The following is a 22,759-nucleotide window of genomic DNA, read 5'->3' on the forward strand; positions in this document are numbered from 1 at the left end:
TTATTATCACTTATTTAAAATACCTTAGTATTGTTGTTTATTTATGCTTTGTAGTTTAAAATACTTTTTTGTCGCATATTTAAGCTTTTGATTAAATAGACTTATGTAAAGTGTTAATGTAAGAAAATTGTAAGTATTAACGATAATAGTAATAAAAATATATTTTAAGAGCCATTTGTAGTAAAAACTTGTCGTTTGTTATTCAAAATTCCATTCTATTGAAAAATCTAAAAATAAAACAAAATAAAACTTGGTACATTAAATATTTATAATGACAGATTTAAATTAGTAACTAACCTTAAATACCTTTGTTGATAATGAACATATTTTAGTTTTAATAAATATGAATAGAAAAGATATTGCAGTGAAGATTGATTAGGAGTTAAAGAAAAAATTCAATTTCAGACTTAATGCGTACTAAATTTTACTAAAATAAACTACTGAGATAATTATGTTAACAACGTAAACAGATACTACATAATTTTGTATAATTTAAAACGAAATACTACTATTATGTAGATGCCTTGTCAGTTTATAACTTCCATTAATGGAAGCAATTTAAAACATTGATAAATATAATTGTGTTCTTAGTTTTTAATTAAAACTCTTGTGCTTTGTATTGATAAATTAGTTTATATAATAGATGTTTCTTGTAAAATTTCAGTTTAATAGACTTTTCAACAGTTTAAAGCAGTTTTTATGCAGTTTTACTTGAATAACTTGTTATATGTTTATTCTTATGAAATTTAAAATTTACTTGTTGTGTTTAATTTGATAACGTTTACAAAAAGTATACTTTTAGAAAACATTGCATTTAAAGGAAGAAAAAATTGTTGTGCTAATTAAAAACTGATAAAATATTACTAAAACATTGAATAAAAAAAATAGTAATTAATTTTGTAAGACTTAAATATATTTATCTTAGTTAATAAAAACACAGTAAAAGACTTCAATCATATTTAATATTTCTTATATTATTATAGTTTAACAGTTAATAAAAAAACTGCCGAGGACTTAGTATTTATAATTTTTATCTAAATACTCGCAAAACTATCATGGTTTTCAAAATACTTAATTTTAGTTTAGGAAAATTAAAATTAGAGTTCAAATAGAAAATAATTTAGCATATGTTTTAATATAAAATTACATGAAAAAAATACATGTTTTGAGAATTTAACTTAGTTTTTATCAATCCCTTTAAAAAGTTTTAAAGAAAGCATTGAGAGTTTTAACATTTTAATAAAAACTAATTACAAAACTAATAAAACGGTTATAAATCCAACAAGCGGTGATTTATAACTATCGGAAAAAATAGTTTAATAAGACGATAAATATTATTGCAAAAAATGTAAACATACTTTCAAAAGTTTTTGTTTTTTTTTAATACATTGACTTTCCGTTTATATTTCAAATAAACATAATTTGTATGATATTAAACTATACTGGCCAATTAAAAATAAAAGTTTTTCTTCATAACATATAATTTGAAGTTAAAAAGTATAAGTTAACAAAAAATAAAATTACAAGTTTAAAAAAATACTAGCTTCTTAACAAATTATAACAATAAATGTTACTGCTTATAGAAAGAAGTGTACACTAGGTTTCTAAAATAATCTAAAGAAATACCTAATTAACAAAAAATTGAATATTTTAATAATTCAAGTAACTGCTGCCCATTCTACTTTTTAATGTAGTATTGAAAAAATAAAATAAACTTAGAATATCAGTAAATATAAATTAATTCAAGCAGAAGTTTTAACATTATATATGGAAACACTATCAAGTCTTTATTTTTAAATAGTATCGAATTTCATTAATTTTTTATATACTGCAGCATATTTATCTTTAAAACTTTATTTGTTTTTTTATTCGTTTACTAATTTAATTAAAGCTACTATAAAACGTGTTTACTGCTTTGCTTAATTTTTATGTTTATAAACTTTAACATATTTGTCTATAAATTACACATAGCACGAGTAAAATCTTATTGATAAAGACACTAGCATTTTGAGATCAAAACATGTCTAGGCTTTTAAAGTTGGGTTGCACATATTTTACGAGTTAAATATCAAAGTATTTTCAGCAAAACGTTTTTTTAAACGCTTAAAAAAAAAGTAATTAACTGCTCAAATAACTAAATTTATGATTTTTAAACATCTAGAAAAAAATAAGAAGTAAAAAGTAAATGAACAAGTTCAACTTCTGATTATAAAACTTTTACATTGAATGATAAAAACATTTCATTTATTTTTTTCAGGGGTAGCAAAGGTGTAGAATAAAATACAGTAAAATACTTTATGAATATTTAATGTGAAATTGTTTATGTTAGTAGTGTAAATAGTTTATAAAAACTTCTCTAAATTATTTTTTGATTATTAGTTCTATTTAAAGCTTTTGTTTAAATTAATTGCATAAAAAATGTCAAAAAAACCGCTTGTAAAACTTTGTAAAAGTAATTAAATTTTATAAGTATATTCCATCAGTTTTTATTTTAATATTATGTTTTTGTTTGTTTTATGTTTTTATAGTTTTTAGCTTTTAAATACAACAAATTACTACCCACATGGTTTTTACATATTGTTAGTTTTTTAGCAACTATATTTCAAAAAAAAAAAATTATTATTAATAATTAAATGCTTAACAAACTAGATTACATTGAAACGAACTGCTAAAAATATTTTTTATCATTAAAATATAAACAAATTTATTAGTAAATAAGACTTAATCTTTTTTTTTTTTTCTTATAAAAGTTATTTAAGTTCGGAGAATTATTGTACCTTTCAAAATTGTTCAAATAGTTATTGACAATATAAAACAAGCATTAATTTTGTTTTTGTTTATATACACTTTTATAAAATTAGCATTCGCTGGATTACGATGAATGAGGTCAGTAAGTGTAAATTAATTTATTTGTTTTTTAGTTATTTATCAAGCTTGCAATGTGCATGTTTATGTTGCATGTTTTGTTGATAGTTTGTGTGCAACAACCTTAGTTAATCTTATGTAGAAAATATAATTTAATGTTGTATACTTATAAGCATTGCTAACTTTTGATTATAAGTAGAGAACCAAAATGTTTATTTACAATTGACTATAAATTAATTTGAATACCATATATTTTTTTAAATATTTATATATATTTTTAAATTCAGTTTTTATAGAATTTTATTAACAGTGTTTTACAAAAACAAAACATAAAAAGTAAAACAGTTAAAAAAACAACACATAATATCTAGTTGAAATTACTTTCAATCTTTTATTGTTGTTTTTTAATATCTCGCCGCTAGCTACAGCTTATAAAATTAAATTATTAATTTGTTTATATATTCTATTCGAATAAGATTTTATTCAACTAATGATCTTGTTTGATTTGATTTAAGCGGTTGAAACATTGTTTTGTCAATAAAATTTAAAATTTTAAGTTGTTTATAAACTTAAATAAAAAAAATAAAAAAATTTTGATACAGTTATGTAGTAAAAGTTACATGATTTACAAATTTGTTTATAAATTTAGATGTTTTCCTTACTTTTTTAGGTTAAGATTAACGTTTGTTCGTTTTTAATGGTTAGAAGTTCGCTTTTAACGGTTTGTTCGCTTGACGGATAGAAATTTTTAAGTATAAGTATTAGTGGAAACTTGTAATACTAAATTAACATATTTACAAAGTTAAATGATGAATTTGCAGGTAAAGCTAAATAACTTCTTTAAAATTTTCTATATGAAAAATGATATAACTTTTAGGTCTTGACAACTAGTATTGAAGCTACTTCAGCGTAGCCAAAATATAGAGTAAAATAAAAAAATAAGGCATTTGAAAAATACGAAGCCTATTCTTATTCCTTGTTAAAGCTAATTTTATACACTAAAAACGATTTAAAACTTTACTTAGGTTATATATAAAACTTAAATAGGTACTATTTTTCATAAAGCAAATAGCATTGTTTTCAAAATTCTAACAAACACATTTATACAAAAACATTTCAGTTTGTATTTTAATGCTAACCTTAATGTTATAAAAGTTATCGAATAAAAATTTATACAAACAAGTATATCTATGAGCAAAATTTATCTATTTTTATTAAAAAAGTTATAGTTTTTTATATGAAGTCTAAAATTGTTATATAATAATTGCTCCCTCAGCTAATTCAATATATTGAAAGCCAGAAAAAACTTCTAACAAAATGCATTACTCAAAAGGTAAACTATTAAAAATAATCGCTTATTATGGAGTTAGATTTCGATTGTGTTATGTTATACCTAGTTTTCGAAGTTTTATCTATCTTTTATTATAGTTACTTTTAGTTTTTCAAGTTTTTGCTTGTTTTATTTATTTTACAAGGTTAATGCTCCATGACGAGCTATAATTTATTCTTTGGAAAAAAATCTTTAAATTTAAGCAATGGAAATGCCGTTTTATAAGTTACTTAAAGTGGTTTAACATGTTTAAAAGTTTTAATGAAGCGATGTTACTTAAATTTAATACTTTTTAATACATTTAATTTTAAAATGTTTTTCAAATATTTTTTAAACTCTTTGGTAAGATAAACTAAGAGGTAAAGATTTACGTTGTATTTTTAACAAACCAAAATACTAAGTTACTAATTTTTGTACAAATAGTTTACAAAACAACCTAATAGTAATTTTTTGAAATCAATGATAAATGTTTGGTTTCGATTATTTAATGCTTAAGTTACAGTTAGTTTTCTAAATGTCTTACCTATAATAGGTATTTTTGGATGAAATCAATGGTACCGAAAATAATACTGATACTTATTTTAGAAAAACTTATTACTGATTTTAATCGTTTTCAAACAAATACAAAAAAAGTTCATTCAACCATTGACATTTCACATATTTTAACAAAAGAAGTTTTAAAATATTAAACTAGTATGCCACAAATTACGTTCACAAAAATTAAAAAGTTTATACTAAGTTAACTAAAAATATACAAAAGGTTTGAACCTAATCAAATTATTCTATTTAAAAAACAAATAAATAGTTAAAACTTTACTTGCTATAGTTGACGTCATATGATTTTTCCCACATACCTCATATTCAGTTTTATAAATAAATCAATACTATTCTTGAATGTTGACGTGAGTCATTGTTGTAAGTATTTTCACCACCCAAGTGTGGCTTGTTTAAATTTATATACTATCATCTACAGTAACTGTAAAAAAAACATACCTTGTCTGGCTTTGATTTATTTAAAAAAAATCTAGACAACTTTCAGTAGCTACTTTTTTAAGACCCTTAATAAAATTATGTTTTTATTGCATACTTAAATTTTAGTTTTATCTGTACATATATCATGTTTGTAGAGCTGTGTTTTCATAATTAGTCTTTGTTAATTAAAAGTTGAAATAAGTCTACAAATGTATATATTCTATAAAAAATGTATTCTTTAAAAAACTGTCATCTCAGATTTTTTTCAAACATTTATGACTCAGTTCAAATAAAATGAATTAGAGTTTTATCTATCTTTATAACTTTTTCCTTTTAAAAATAAGTATTCACAGTGCACTAGCATTATGAAGGAAGTTTATATCCAGGAAAACCGTTCAGCCTGAATCTGTGCAAAAATCTCATAAAACAAATTAAAACTTACCGACCAAAGTTTTAGGAAACAGTGTTAGTGAAAAGTAAATGACATAAAAAACCAAAAAAAAAAGAAAATTAAATAAACAAAATACGGAGAAAGGGACTCTGAGTGTACCTTAAATCAATAATTCAGGAATAAAAAAGTAGCTGACCATGCTATGTAGACCTGTGTATCAAAAAATACTTATAGTATAATACAAGTGCAATTTTACTATTTTATTTATTACCAGATTTAAGGAAAAAAATATCGACCATATCAAGTATTAATAAGTACACAAAAATACTTAATAAATATTCTAAACCTGTCGATAATAATTTTTTTTCTGTATTAAGTATCTTTAAATAACTTTTGTTTCATATTATTCCGTTACAGAAATGTTTAAAGGGGGTAATAGGATTAGTAAAGTAGATTAGTACAACAATCAAAACAACACTTATATTTTATTTACATGAACTAAACAACACAAAAATACAATTACATCACTCTATACGAGAACTAAAGTTAAAAACACATGAAAACATTAGTTCTTAAATCAAACGTGTTTGAAATGCATATTTACTTAAAGCACACTAACAACTGCCGAATGCTCTGCCGAAACTGCTACTGCTAGTAAATGCAAGTAAAATTCCGTTTTATAAGCACTGAAACAAATGTAACTCCTAACAATAAAAAATGTTTGTTTTTTCAATATTGGAAGCACGTCATGAAATCTGCTTAAAACAGTTTACAACATCCGCTTTTTAATAAATTTGGAAAAACTAGTTTTGAAATTAATGAAAAATGTTATGGAAAAGCTTTTATTGTTACAAAAAACTCCATATATATTCACGAGCTTTATAATATTAAAATGAAATGTTAGCTTCATTACAATATTTTACTTTAATTTCACCAATCTATCGACTACGAAACTATAAAAAAGTTTTGTTACAAAAATAAAACTACGCAAAATAACAAAAATTTAACTTATAAGTTTAGCCATCAAATGTTTGATCTGTTTGATATTAAAAAAAATAAAACTTATTTTTGTACTTGATTAAAATTTTCTATTGATAAATAAATATATTAGAAATTTTAAAACAAGTTTTGGTTTTGGTCAACAATGCTCGACAAGTTAGATAGGAGCTAAATTTTTATTTAATTAAATAAGTATACCATATATGTATGGATTAGTCGTGTTACTGAAAGTATTTAGAAACTTTACTATTGTTATTATTTTCAGTCTAATAAAATTAAAAATATTCTTTTCTATCAAGTCTAACATTGTGTTTTGTAGGAGAAAAAGTGGGTCAAAAATTATGAGCAAATTGTTTTGTGTTATTCTATGAGTATTAACTGTATAATCGTATTTGTTTGATTTTAAACAGTACGTTTTTAAGTTCTTTTATTAAATAAATCAATTTGATAACTTTAAATTAAAAACTCAATCTTTTCTTTTATCTTTAATCTGTTGACTTTAAGTTTGTCAATAAAAAAATTGTGAAACCTATTAGTACTGTTAAACTTAACAGTTTAATTTTAACAACTATAGAAACTTCTACATATCGTTGGTTGGAAAATAAAGTTAGTTAAATTCAAATTAAGTTAATCTTATTAAAAATTATGAGTAGAAATAAACTTAACTTTGTTCTAGTATCTTCATTATAAATGTACATATTAGCTTTAACTTAAACTTAGTTTTATTTTAATCTGCTTTTGTTTTATAAATATCTAAAAATAACCGACTGTTTTTTGCATATGAAATCTTTTCAAAAAACTACTGATATAATTTGAACATTTTCATGGAAAAGTTTTTAAGTCAACGTTCTTTTACAATACGAAAAAAAAGAGTTAAGATGACAATGAATTACTTTAGTATTTTATCTTGAAGAAAATGTAACAACTAAATGTTATTGTAAAGATGTATAAAATAATCTAATTTTTCTAAACAACGCCTTTTTAAAACCTAAATTTATTTAGTAATTTTATTAAAAATTATATTTTAAACTAGTTCTAATAATGTTTTTAAGACTAATCATATATTTTATGCTGATATATTAAGCTTTAACGTTGGCTGGATTTAAACTTATTAGAAACATCAGAGATGTAATTCACTTATATTTAGCTACAAATGGTAAGTTATTAACTGTTCTGTATAAATTACAAGAGAAATATATAATTAAGGTTGTTAGAATGTTTAGAAGTTTTCTATTTAAACATTTAAAATTGGTTCAAATATTGGCCTTAGACTAAACTTCTTTTTTTGATTTTAAGATTAAATGGTATAGTTTAATTTACATTCAAATTACTAAAATGTTTTAATCGTATCAACTTGTATCTTATAATGACTAATATGAATAGACATTAAGTTTTGTGTTTATTTTATTACTTACGAAAACAGAACAACATATTAAAATAGAACTTAACTAACTACAACAACTTAATAACAAAAAACAAGTCGTGGCGCGAATGTAACGCACAAGCAATCACACAATTCTTTTTTCTACTGGATAACACATATGCCGCAACATTTCGAGTTCGACTTTACATCATCAATGATGTCTGCAACAGAAGGATAGTCTTGCTTTTGAAGAGGTCCTTTTGCTAGCTTCACACCACCAAGACCTTTTGTGTACTTCAACGAGTTTACACCGGCATTGAGGTTTTTAACTGCAACAGTACTAACACCGGAATTCATACCAGAACCAATAGACCGACCGCTTCTAGCTCCGTTACTCATGACGTAATAATTACTTTTGTACAAAGAGCTAATTTGTAGAAATATATTGTAAGCTCTTTTTATAGTAAAAATAGCTTTTAAAATTTAGAGAAAAAATTGTGAATTGAATGAAAAGTTGTACTGAAATAGCTAAATACACATCTAAACTGGAATTCTTAACATAATACAAGTTTAAAACTTATTTCAAAATACTAACTTCAATTATAAACTTAGTTGTTAAGTTTTTAAAACTTGGATTAAATATTAGATAGTTATGCATATGATTTGCTGACTAAGTTTTTGTTTTGTTGAAACGTAACATTTAATGTGGTTTTGAAACTCTTCTAGATATATGAAAGTTTTGCTGCTTTAAAGCATGAAAAGTTAATTAAAATTAAGTTCTTTTGTCTACTAAGTACAATTATGTAGCATAGTGAAGATGTACGGTTTTTAATCTAAAAATTGTTTGTTTTTTTGAAAATAACTGGTTAAACTTGTTCAAGCAGGAAACTGTTTTGTATGGTTAAGCTGATTTTATAAGTGGAAGTATATGTGGTTGCTGTTTGAATTTTCGAAAAAGTAAATTACCGAAGTTTTTTCTCCTATTAGAGTTTGTAAAAGTAATAGTTCCAGGGATATTAATTGTAAACAAGTACATCAAAACGATAAAAGTTTTATTGTTTTTTTATTAGCTAATTAACGTATCATTAAATAAATCAAACTACTAAATATTTGTAACACATTTTGATTTTTTGTTTTATAATCTAATTTTTTTTTTAGTATTGTAGTCTTAAGTGTTTCACAAAAATATTTTATACTTTTTTTTAAAGTTACAATTTATAAAATGTTTCCTAGTCTATCGTTGTCGAAACGAATTGATTATATTATGTTTTTACTAAGACCATATTTATACAGGGTAGAAGTAACTTAAAATAATAGTAAAATGTTTTGTTTGCAATTCTAGAGTTTTCACTATAAAAACATATGCTGTTTTTATTGTAATAGTACTTTTTTTTATATTTTATTTGAAATTAGTAATTTATTATTTTGGATTAAAGCTTCAGTTCATATTTTTCTATCAGAGTTGATTTTAACCTAAAATCAGAGTAAAATAATTTACAAAAATTAGATAAGTAATTATAGATATTTCTGTAAAACTTGTTTACTTTTTTATTTAAAATAAAAAGACAAAATTTTAGTCCTATTAACGATAGCTTACCTATAACCATAAGTAAGCCTTATTGAAAATGCCTTAGAAGAAGCCCTAACACTGTGCACTAATTACAATAATAATATGATCAAATGTATTATCAAACTGTGTGAGATGGCGAAACACAATAACTTCATACAATTCAGAGAATGCTACTTCAAACAAAAGAAAGGTATAATTACCGGGGACAACAATTCAGTTGCAATTGCTAATATCACATTACACTTTATCATGTTAAAAGTAAAGAATACAAATAAAGCATTTCTAGTTAAAAGATTCATTGATGACATTGTATTTATATCAGAAATGAAAGAAATTGCCAATGAGATAATCAAAAATTAAAATGACACATTTGGAAAACATAATCTTAAAACAACATCAAGTGTAATATCTGAAGAAAATACAATAGTTTCGTTCTTAGATGTAGAACATGTTCTTCATAATGAAAGTGAAATCAAATCTTTCTAGACAAAAAGCATTATAAAGGAGACTGCAAAAAATTCAACATTTTTAAATGGTTACAGTTACAGCTCTAAGCGTCAACGCAACTCAAACTGTCAAAAAAAAAAGAAGCATTTAGTTTAAGTTCGTTAATTAAAAAAATTTAATAAAAATTCAAATTTCATTTTAATGCAGATATAAATATAACATAAAAATTTTTCGTAGCATTTACGTTATAGACGTGTAAAATCTTTTTTTATATACTTAGTGATAATATTTTTTTAAAATCTAATTTTTTTTTGATACATGTTATTATTAAAAAATACACAAATTGTATTAAATATACAAAAAAAGTATTGCATCTTATAATATACTCAATACAAAAAAAAACGATCTAAGCCGGAGTCGAACCAGTGAAATGTGGATTTTTAACATTTAGTTACAGTTTACCGCAACTACCAACTGATCTATCGAAGCTATTATAAAATTTTGCTTTATTTTGATATTAATAACACATATACATACTTCAAAAGGTAGTTTGCATAAATAGCATTAACTATACCTAAATCAAACTTTAATTTTGTATAGATAAGTCAAATAAGCTACTAAGCGTTATTAGACCATAATGTTTAAACAAGCTGACTATTTTTTTGTTAATAATCGAAAATGTTTGACTTATAATTTAAAAAGTATTAGTTTGATACTCTTTAGAAAAAACATTTTTATTCATTTAGTTATTTAAGTATTACAATTTTTCAAAGCCTTGACACTGAATGCACTCATAAAAAGATTTAAAATTAACAATTGTTCCATCGCAAAATATAAAAATAAGCAACTTGTTTGTTTTATGCGGCTCTACTTATTTAAACACATAACTTATTTTATAAAAACATTTTTTACATTTTTTTTTCAAACATTGACTTGCAAATATCGAAAATGTGTTTTATTTTTCAAACTGTTAGAATTGTTTTGTAAATGAAGAAGAAAAATGACTTATGAATAGCCGTCTAATGACAGCTTTAAATTAAAGAATCCAGACAAATAGATCAACCTAATTTTAAAACTATATGGTTCGTTCTTATATATTTTGTGTAATTTTTTTCTGCAAAAAAATTTTAGTGACGTCAGTAAAAGCTTCAAGTGTCAAAACAGTTGCAAATTAAAAGTAGTTAGTTTGAGTTCGTTTAGTTCTTTTATTTATTGTGCGTTTACTATTGTTTACACTTTATTTTTGTGCGAATGTATAGTAAGTATCGTAAAAAATTAAATAATATTTTTTATTTATAGATGTATAAATATAAAAATAGTTATAATTTTCAGTGAAATTTTCTCAACATTTAAAAGTTTATTCTATAGTTTATTGAAACTTATAGTGATTTATACATCTTAAATTTATGTTTAAAAAACTTTTTAAAAATGCATTTTATATTATACTGTATGTAATGCCGGATTCAAACCAGAAACTTATGGATTTATAAAACTCAGCTTCGATCCATCGCTCTACAGACTGAGCTATCAAGGGCATTGAAAAGTAGCATTATTATTGCGTTTATAAATTATTTTTTGAAATAAAGTGCTGCATAGTCATAAAAGTATTTATATGTTATTATTTTTATTGTTTTTCAAAACAAAGATCATTATAATAGTTATAAAACGTAGTACTTTTTGTTTGGTAAAACAGTTAATGTGTTTTTTTAAGCTTATTAGAAATAAATACTATTTAAAATTTAATAACAGTACATAATTTTTAAAAAAATTTTAGATGTTAAAAAGTTTTTAATTTTTTTCAATCTTTTTTTTTTTACATGTTTTAAAGTTACTTTTTATAGTTACTTAGATGACCGTTTTTAAATTTTTAATTTGTCCAACAAACAGCTAATAAATTTTCTATTTTTTTAAAAAGTGACGTATAACGTGTAAAGTATGTTACAACATAGTGTTGACAACATATTTTATTTAATTTAAAACATAATAATCATAATAAACGATTTTACTTTTTTCATTTAACTTAGTCAAAACATAAAAACCTATTTGAAGTGGTTTAAAATTTAAGAAAAGCAAAAGTTTTTATTTAGTTAAAGTTCACATTAAAAATAAAATGTCTAGTATTTTACTAAGCTGGTTTTCTTGGCTATAAACATTAATAATTTTTAAATGTATTAAAACATTTATTATAATTGAAGTACAAAAAATTGTTGTTCTTATTGTACAAATATTATCTTACTACATTCGTTGTAAGTACAATTTTATTTATGCTGATAATCTATTTAATCGTTGTTGTGATTATAGCTTTTAAAACTATAAATAAAAAAAAATAACTAGAAATTAAACATACTTAAATACGATAAATTGTGAAAGTATAAAGTATATTTAGTCACGTATGTTATTTTTGTAATTCTAAATTAAGCTAGTAAATTTATAAATACTTATGAAATAAAAAGAATTGTTACCAAGACAATAACTTAACTTTTATTTTTTTTTTAAATTCTAAACTAATTAGCTCTTAATGTGTTGTGTTTTTGAATAAATTATCTTTTATGAAAACTTAAGTATAAAAAAATGATAAATTTTAGCATTAATTTGCTTATAGTTTCAACTCCGTAACTATCAGTAAGAGTATAGTACAAACTTTCCAAGATAGCTATTTGTATTTCACTTGACTAAATATACTAAATATATTCAAAAAACTATGAACTTGTATTACTTAAACGAAACTACTTCGATATTTTTATATTTTAAACAAGTTTTTATACTCTATTAAATGAAAACAAAGTTCCTTAGTACTTATGAATGTTCATTAATACATAAAATTAATCACGTATAGCTTTTTTTTAAACAAAGCTACACATGATTTACTTTGTGTATTAAAAAAAGTTTATACGTACTTAGGAACTTTATTTAAATGTGTACAAAAAGGTTACTATTCGATAACAACAACACAGTTTACAAGTTTGAATTAAATAATTTGTCTTTGGTTATATTAACGAAAAAATCTCATGAACTGATTCTGTTTTTAATAGATTTCTTTGTTTTTATTATACTACGCAGTGTAGCTTGTTTGTTCACTTACACTAGAACGTCTTAAAACAAGACAACTGGAAACATGATTAGTGATCTGAATTTATTAAACGAAAACGAATTTAAACACATTCTAATAGAGTACAAATAGGTAAACGAAAAAGTTGTTCACATAACAAAAAAGTGCGCATATAAACACAAAATTACAACAAGCTTTCGATTCTGACGCCTAGCTTTTTACCTCATTAAAAATCATTAAAAGGCTTTATTTCAAAAGAGTTTTTGTTTTAGCTTTAGAAGAGTATAGATTTGAGGTCTCTATAAGAAATAAATAATATTTTTCAATTGAAATATTCTTAAAGTCAATTTTATTTTCTTAATTGTTTTATTAATATTAAAAATTCTATATACTAAGGAACTTTAATATAAGTAAAACTGTTTTTTGTTTTATCTAAGTTCAAAATATTTTGACAATTATTATGTGTTGTTTATTTTAATAGTTCAACCCTAGATTTAAATTTTAATTAAAAAAGCAAATATAAAACAGACCATATTGTTTTTACATAAAAATTATTTATCAAAATAAAAAAAAAAGTTTTTTAGTTCGATTGAATTTTTAACTGTTATAATGAAGCATAAAGATTTTAGTTTTTTAATTTTTTGTAAATTATCTATTGTAATTAATTATTGTAATCAGATCAAATTTGTTAATTATCAAATATGTTACAGGAGCGTTTCTGGGCTACTTAAAAAATATTAGCGTAGACTTTTTTTATATTTTTTTAAAATAAAATTGTTTAACTTTAACAAGCTTTAACAGTACACAGTAGGTTTTTTTTTTTGTAAATTATCTGTTAACTACAAAAACAACAAAACATTTATAAACTTATTATTACACTATTTATCACGTTTATTTTAGTTGTATACCTTAATTCAAAAAACATATAATACTATTTAAAATAAAATTATAATGAAATTTTATTCGTATTTGAAAATTAGTCTTCATTAAAAAAATCAACTTTTATCAAATAACAAAAAAATATATAACTATTTAAACTTGGTAGTTAATATTTGTAAAGTTTGCTTAAAAACTAAAAATGTTAGGGATGCACAATTAAATTTAAAATGGAGAAATAAATGGCAAAATAAAACACAAGACAGTAAGTTGGTTCAATATAACCAAAAAACTAGTGTATAACAAAAAAATGTCATTGAATTATGTTAAAATAGTGTCACTTATCTAGATAGGAAATGATAAAGCCATAGTTTCCAAAACTAGCTTAAACGCAGAAAACATGTTCTAAATTCAGCTTTGTTTCACAACATCTGTAAGATTATAATAAAAACATTTACATTTTAAAATATATATTAAAACTTTAATAAAAAATCCGATATTCAATCTCCTTATATAAAACTTTTCAAAAATAGGTTAGAAAAAGTAATATTCAAACTAGTAATATGACTATTGAATTTAATAAAATATCTTAATACTTAAAAAGTATAGTATAAACATTAATTATTGAAATGACTTTTTCAATTAAGAATTTTAGAAAAAAACATTAACATATACAATATATCACAGTGGATCCTTAGAGTAACAAAACTTTGCTTAAATTTGGTTTAATATTTACTAACTTGCTAGTATTAGCTCAACTTTATCATAGATACATGTGAAAATGTAGAATTCACAAAGCTAATTTTACTAAAACTCAGTCTTATATAAATATACTAAACTCTATATAGAATATAAGTATGCGAGTTTACGTCTTTAATACCTATTTTTTCAAGCTTTGTATTTTTGTAGTACATGCTACTTAATTAAACTCACCACAATGCATTTTCTTTTTGTTAAAACTTTTCTCTACACAAATTTTGTTCCTCTTTAAATACCTAGATACACTAACATTGAAATATGATAATTAGTTTAAACTTTTTATGATAAAATTAAATAGTTTAAGTTTCAAATAGCTTTATTTACTCTTATGTCATATTAGATTGAAGCAGTTGTTATCTTATAAGGCTAAATAGAAACCCAAATACTAAGTTGAATAATTGGTCACTTATAAAAATATTATGTATTTATTTAACTTTTAAAAAATATCTATACACACAAAATTTGTAAAGTCAGGGAGCAATATCCGAAAGACAGGATAGAGTTGCAGAGTACTCCAAAAGTTCGAGGACCAACGGAACAGAATTGAACTTGATTTGAATTTGACCAGAGGTCAGATACCAGTTCAGTTCAACTTTAACCCTAAAAGAAATGAAAACATAGAGGCGAAAAGGGAGAACTATTATATCGATTAATATAATGTAAAATTTTACAGAGTTGCTTTATTGAGTGCTACTATCTAGTGTTTTAAGAAAGTTATTGTATTGATTATTAGTTCGTATCCATTAAAGTGAGATTTTTATGTAACACCTTATAGTATTTGAAAGTTTTAAAACTGAATTAGAATAGGTATTTTTTTTCTTAAAACTAAGTTTTCTTTTATACTGGTAGATTTTTAAGAGTACCAAAGTATTAAATTAAACTGGTAAACTTACCATTTTGTGTTTTAAAGTTTGAGAATTACCGTTTATTGGTTATTGATTATTTTTTTCTATGTTTAATGAGTACTTCAGAGTTTTGGGACGGTTTTTAAGAAAACATGCAACTTCTAATTTTAAAAAAATTATAATATTGTTTACATGATTGATTGTTTTTTAGAGAAAAAGTAGTGGTCTATGATTTCTCAAGTCGAACTGCAGTTACACAGTATTTGAATGGTGAGATCTTTAATACCACTAAATGACAATATTTTGCGTCTGTTTACTTATTTTTGATATATAAAAAGATTAAATTTTAGCGAACTGATAATTTATTGAACTTTTTATGATAAGCAGGTAATATTAGTAACAAATATCTTAAGTTCTAAAACTATTCAGACATGTTATGTTGAATATTTAGATATGAAATTTCAAATCAGTGTTATATTTAATTTTTAACTGTCTTTTTAATATCTATTTATGTATTTTAATTAATTACAAAGCTTATAAATTAAAAAGTAGATTTCGGTGGATTTCATAAGTCAAGGTATGCTCTTTCAAATTAACTTTATGACGTTTTGTTTCTTGCGCTCCATACTTTTAAACTTTTTCTACTATATCTTGAGCGCTGAAATTTAGTTTCAGTAGAAAATGCGTTATTTAACTTTTATTAAATTTTAAAAATTTTTAGTTTTAGTGTTTAAACTTAAGGTTGCAATGCTTTTTTTAAAAACTCGTTTGCATGCCACATTTATTAAGAATATTTGTAGTAAATGAAATTCAAAAAAAACTATTTCTATTAAAAAATATATAATAAAATATAATAAGACAAATGTTTATGCACTGCTTTGGTTTATTACCTGGTTTCGGTGAGCGTTAACTAACCTTGTCAAATAAATTCAAAACAGTAAATAACATTTAGACATTGGCAGTAATGTGAACCTGAACTCATTGATGCGTAAAAACATAAACATTAATTATTCAAATTTTAATGAAAAATGCATAATTAGGTGAACTTAGAATTAGTATTAATTAATATAAAAATTTAAAAGTTTCAAAAAAACTAAATGCATAACAAAAAATGTAGTAACATAGCATCAGTAATATATTAAAGTAAATGGCTGAATGTAAGTTTCAAACAAAACTTTTGTTTGATTTATTTTAAAAAGGAGTATTTTTGCGGGAAAATGTTTTGCAAAATGCAAGTTTTTGCTCTGTGGCCTGCAGACCAAAGTGTATATTCTACCCCTTGTTATTCTAACTGGTAGAGTATATCAAGAACTACAGAATTTTGCACTATCGTTTTGCAATTGATTGATAAATGATAATTTGGAATCTTATTTTTTAAACTGAAGTGTTACCTATTGTTCGTTCAAATTCCTTGAATGCTATTCTTAACATATGCCTATGCTACTCAAACGACTAAAAATATTTTTCTTAAGTATTTACCTTATCAGTTAGCTGGACAATTTGTACACTAAACTTCAAGATATTAAAAAAAACTTTATTGTGATTGTTTTTTAAAATATTAAAATAGCTTATACAATTTAAAAAAAAATAATGAATAAATAAAATTACAATTTATTAGGCGAAAAAAAATCATAAAAAATCATGCGAGTTATTATGTTCGAGCAAAAACAGTTCATCTATATGTTTCATTACGAAATGAAGCCTTAAATCCAAAGTATCTAAACAATCAGAGGCCGTTAAACAAAAAAAAAACTGTTTATTGTATGCAAACCTTTATGTACGAAACAACTTATTGACTGACGGTTAAACGCTGTTTTAAAATTTCTAGTATGTATACAGCAAGTTATATACTATAGTAACGAAACGTCGTCAGTCAATAAAGTATTTACACAAAAAAAAAAGTGGTTGTTTATAAATTATGGATTGCAAACGTAAGTGCTAAAATAAATGATTTGCGGAAACCTGATGTGTATAGTTACCACAGTTTAGAGTTTTTTTTTTGTTAATTAGCATATAATTTGCATAAGCACTAATAAAATTACTCTAAGCTGATGCAATTATGCTCATGTGTTTATTTTTTGCCTCTGATGTTTCGGGATGGCAATCTTCGCATACGTATTAGTCTGTACGTGAACAAAAGTAGTCATGGAAGTCGATGGATCAAAAGGTAACATAGGAATCGCTGGATCAAAAGTTGGCATAGAAGGCAATGGAGCGTAAGTAGGCATATGAGGCAATGGAACGGAAGGAGGCATATGAGCCAATGGAATGTAAGTAGGCAATGGAACGTTAGTATGCATAGCAGGCAATGGAACGTTAGTCTGCATATGAGGCAATGGAACGTTAGTATGCATATCAGGCAATGGAACGTTAGTATGCATAGCAGGCAATGGAACGTTAGTATGCATAGCAGGCAATGGAACGTTAGTATGCGTAGCAGGCAATGGAACGTTAGTATGCATAGCAGGCAATGGAACGTTAGTCTGCATATGAGGCAATGGAACGTTAGTATGCATATGAGGCAATGGAACGTTAGTATGCATAGCAGGCAATGGAACGTTAGTATGCATAGCAGGCAATGGAACGTTTGTATGCATAGCAGGCAATGGAACGTTAGTATGCATAGCAGGCAATGGAACATTAGTATGCATATCAGGCAATGGAACGTTAGTATGCATATCAGGCAATGGAACGTTAGTATGTATAGCAGGCAATGGAACGTTAGTCTGCATATCAGGCAATGGAACGTTAGTCTGCATATCAGGCAATGGAACGTTTGTATGCATAGCAGGCAATGGAACGTTAGTATGCATAGCAGGCAATGGAACGTTAGTATGCATATCAGGCAATGGAACGTTAGTCTGCATATCAGGCAATGGAACGTTAGTATGCATAGCAGGCAATGGAACGTTAGTATGCATAGCAGGCAATGGAACGTTTGTATGCATAGCAGGCAATGGAACGTTAGTATGCATATCAGGCAATGGAACGTTAGTCTGCATATCAGGCAATGGAACGTTAGTATGTATAGCAGGCAATGGAACGTTAGTCTGCATATCAGGCAATGGAACGTTAGTCTGCATATCAGGCAATGGAACGTTAGTATGCATAGCAGGCAAAGGAACGTTAGTATGCATAGCAGGCAATGGAACGTTAGTATGCATATCAGGCAATGGAACGTTAGTCTGCATATCAGGCAATGGAACGTTAGTATGCATAGCAGGCAATGGAACGTTAGTATGCATAGCAGGCAATGGAACGTTAGTATGCATATGAGCCAATGGAACGTTAGTATGCATAGCAGGCAATGGAACGTTAGTATGCATAGCAGGCAATGGAACGTTAGTATGCATAGCAGGCAATGGAACGTTTGTATGCATAGCAGGCAATGGAACGTTAGTATGCATATCAGGCAATGGAACGTTAGTCTGCATATCAGGCAATGGAACGTTAGTATGTATAGCAGGCAATGGAACGTTAGTCTGCATATCAGGCAATGGAACGTTAGTCTGCATAGCAGGCAATGGAACGTTAGTATGCATAGCAGGCAATGGAACGTTAGTATGCATATCAGGCAATGGAACGTTAGTATGCATATCAGGCAATGGAACGTTAGTCTGCATATCAGGCAATGGAACGTTAGTATGCATAGCAGGCAATGGAACGTTAGTATGCATAGCAGGCAATGGAACGTTAGTATGCATAGCAGGCAATGGAACGTTAGTATGCATAGCAGGCAATGGAACGTTAGTATGCATATGAGCTAATGCAGCGTTAGCAGGAATATGATGCAATGAAACCTGTAAAGTTTTACCTGGAATCATTTCAGAGTCAACTTCTGTGATTTTGAATTTATTCAAAAATTTTGGTGTAGGACCAATAACAATCAAGTATCTCGGAACTACAAGTTTTTTGTCTGCTACATATTCATCTTTTGCACTTACATGACTAACTGGTACGTTTCTGTACCTTCTTCCAAGAGCATCTTCTTTGTAATCTTTTTCAGTTGGTTGCTGGCTTCCCTCAAAATAATGTTTTTCAAATGAGTACTCCGGTTTGAAACCGAATTCCTCCATCTTTTGATCTTTTTTGTGTTTGAATGTTTTTAGGTTATCTGACTCTAGAACTTCGTTGACAAATATGTACGTCTTACGATCATGAAGATTACTGTACACTGAGGCAGTTCTTGAACAGTCTGTCATATACACACCCCTTCCAAACCAACCTTTTTTAGAGTTTATAAAACCTTTTGTTAATATTCCTTCAACTCCTCTATTACTTGTGCCGTGAAATAACATTAAATTGTTGCGTCTTTCTTTCAATGGATTTATCGGATTGCTTTCCAGAATCTTGTAGACGTTATAATCAGCTGAATTCTTCCAACATGTTGAATTGACATATGTTTTGATAAAGAAGTCTTTTACAATAATGTGTTCATCTGAATCACAACGAAGCTTTTCACACTTGTATTTGAAATCATTTTTCATGTTATTTGTAAGTGTATTCATTATTTTAAGATATTTACTGTAAATATTAGGTACATGAATATTATAAAATGTTTTAGTATACTTAAAATATTTAATTTCAATTTAAAAACTAAACAGATTAAAATAACATTTGTTACCTCAATTTTTTTAGCACTTTTTAGTTATACAGTCTATGGCTATAACTTTTTTTAATTAGAAAAATAATTAAAAAGTAAATCTAAATAATAGAACGTATTGTTTCTACATGAAAAATTTTTACACAATAAAAAAAATCTTTATTTAAATCCGTTGAGTTTGTTAGTTGTTACAGTGAAGCTTAAACATTTTTACTTTATAAAATTTTACACTTTAAAAATAAAATTTGTTTATTTTGTTTATTAAAGGCGCATTACTAGGCTATTTTAAAAACTTTACATTTTAGAAATAGTATCATAAAAAAATCATATAAAAAATTGATTAATGCATATTGTTTTGAGGCAAAAAATGTTGCATTTCAATGTTACCTTTCAAACCTTTTAACAACCAGTTAAGACCATGTTAAACTAAAAAAAAAAACAATTTAAAACAAACTTAAATAACTACATATAATCAAATTAGGTATTGGAATTTAAGATTATTTTATAAAGAAAATACTTGGTTGCCTGAGATTACTAAAAAACCTTCATATATTATAAATCTATTAAGTTAATTACTAGTCTACTAAACCAAGTTAAAAGTAATTTTAAAATTTATATAACCTGAGAAAGGAGAAGTATGTTGAATTTACAACTTTTAGAAACATATAAACAGCTTAATTATATCAGCAGTTGATTTTCAGTTGAATAAATTTCTCATAAATCATTAGTGCTTAGACTTTACATAATGTTGGTAAGTAATTTAAAAATGTTTTTAAAAATTGTTAAAAATTAAACTAATAAATTATTTTTTTTCTTTTATTTAAAATTATCCTTGTACGTACAACAACCAATAATTTTACTTTTTCATGTTTACCTAAAAGATAGTTAATTCATTAAATACATAAAACAATTTAATAAAACAGAAAGTATAGCATTGATACTTACAATCGTTATTAACAAATTAATAGTTTGGTAATTATTACTTTAATACAAAATTATTACAATGTTTCACCGAATTTTCAAATTGTAGATCTCACAAGTAGGATTAAGATAAACAATTTGAAAATCCGCCCTACTGTGAAACATTGTAATTGTTTATCTCTTAAGTTATAAACTATCAATTTTCATTCTCCTCTGTGGATTGATTACTGTGTCTTACGTGTTTGTTTCATACTCATTAAATTAATCATAAGTTTAAAGTTAAATAAGTAGTTAAATTAAGCTTTACATAATATATTGTAAGCACAAAACTTTTTAAAGAATATTTTATTAATTTTATGAAAACTTGGCAATCTTCTTATACTAATTTGGCAAATATGCTACTAAACCTAAAATGTCTTGTTATGACCTAATAATTACATTAAATATTCTTATCTTAAATATGCTTTATTGTAACAATAAAAATAAAAATTTCTAAATAATTTGATACAAAACAAATGTGATAAGTTTCAACTCGATGTTGTATATGATTGATCTTTTCAATAAACAGCTCTATCAGCATAATATAGTCAGATTTTACATCAAAGTTGTAGAACAATCTAAAGGTAATAATATCTAATGATAAAAAAAATATTTATCTTAAGCACGTAACACTTGTATAAACTTTTCACTTAGTTTAAAAAAATACTACCTAAACCATGTAATATGATATCCTTAAATTAAAAATCAATTATAAAAGAATATACTTAAGTTACTGTAAAAAACACATAAAAAAGTAAACTATATATCTGTTATACAAAATATTTCCTCTTATCATTTAGTATAAAAGTTGAAACAAATATTTCTACTCTCATCTACTCTTATATTAACCTACCTCTCTTAAAACTTATTATTCAAGTTTAAACAACTTAAAAATATTATAAAGAAATATAGTATACACGTATAAACTTGTTACATAAAATACTAAACTTAGTGCTTAATTATGAAGACCTTAATCATTTATTTAAACGAAATAACTTTTATTTTTAAATTCTGCAATACAAACTTTTGCGTATATATATAATAAGTACAAATATGGAAATTTCCTTGCTACAAACAGGGTTTCCAAATGTTTTTGTCAATTTTTATCCAGTTTTGAAAATATCCTCCAAGTTTTTAAAATTATACGTTTTAAGGTCTATTTCTAGTTTAAAATGAAGTTTAAGCTAAAAACTGTGTTAAATAGTACAAAAACATGGAAAATACATCTTAAAAATTCTTAAAATGTGTTTTATATGAGAAAAAATTGATGAACACAAAAAACTTGTACCTATATGATATATTTTTGAGTCAAATCAATATTTTACTACTGAACTAATGTTAAAATTGTTAATAATTCCAGGTTGTTTCAGGTGTTAAGGTGTTTTAGCAACCCTGCACAGATAATCAATACCAAAAAGCATACAAAAACTGCTCGTTCAAATAGTGTAGTTGTTCAATACTTTTAAAGAAAAAACTTGCAATTATATAAAATATATTTATTAATTTATACCAGATGAAGGCATTGGGAATTAAGTAATTTTGTAAACTTCTAGGAAAATTTGGCAATATTAGTATAACATAAGAATTTTAAGTTGATTTTAACCATTTGAAGGCTTTTGAAAATAAGAAATTTTGTAAATTTGAACACCAATATCTAACTTTTTTTTAATCTTTGTTAAATTTCCTGGCCTTTTTTCAACAAACCCCATTTTATCCTGACTTATTCTGAC

Source organism: Thalia democratica, chromosome 3 (genome assembly GCF_965202585.1).
Source record: "Thalia democratica chromosome 3, ktThaDemo2.hap1.1, whole genome shotgun sequence".
In the NCBI taxonomy this organism is placed as follows: domain Eukaryota; kingdom Metazoa; phylum Chordata; class Thaliacea; order Salpida; family Salpidae; genus Thalia; species Thalia democratica.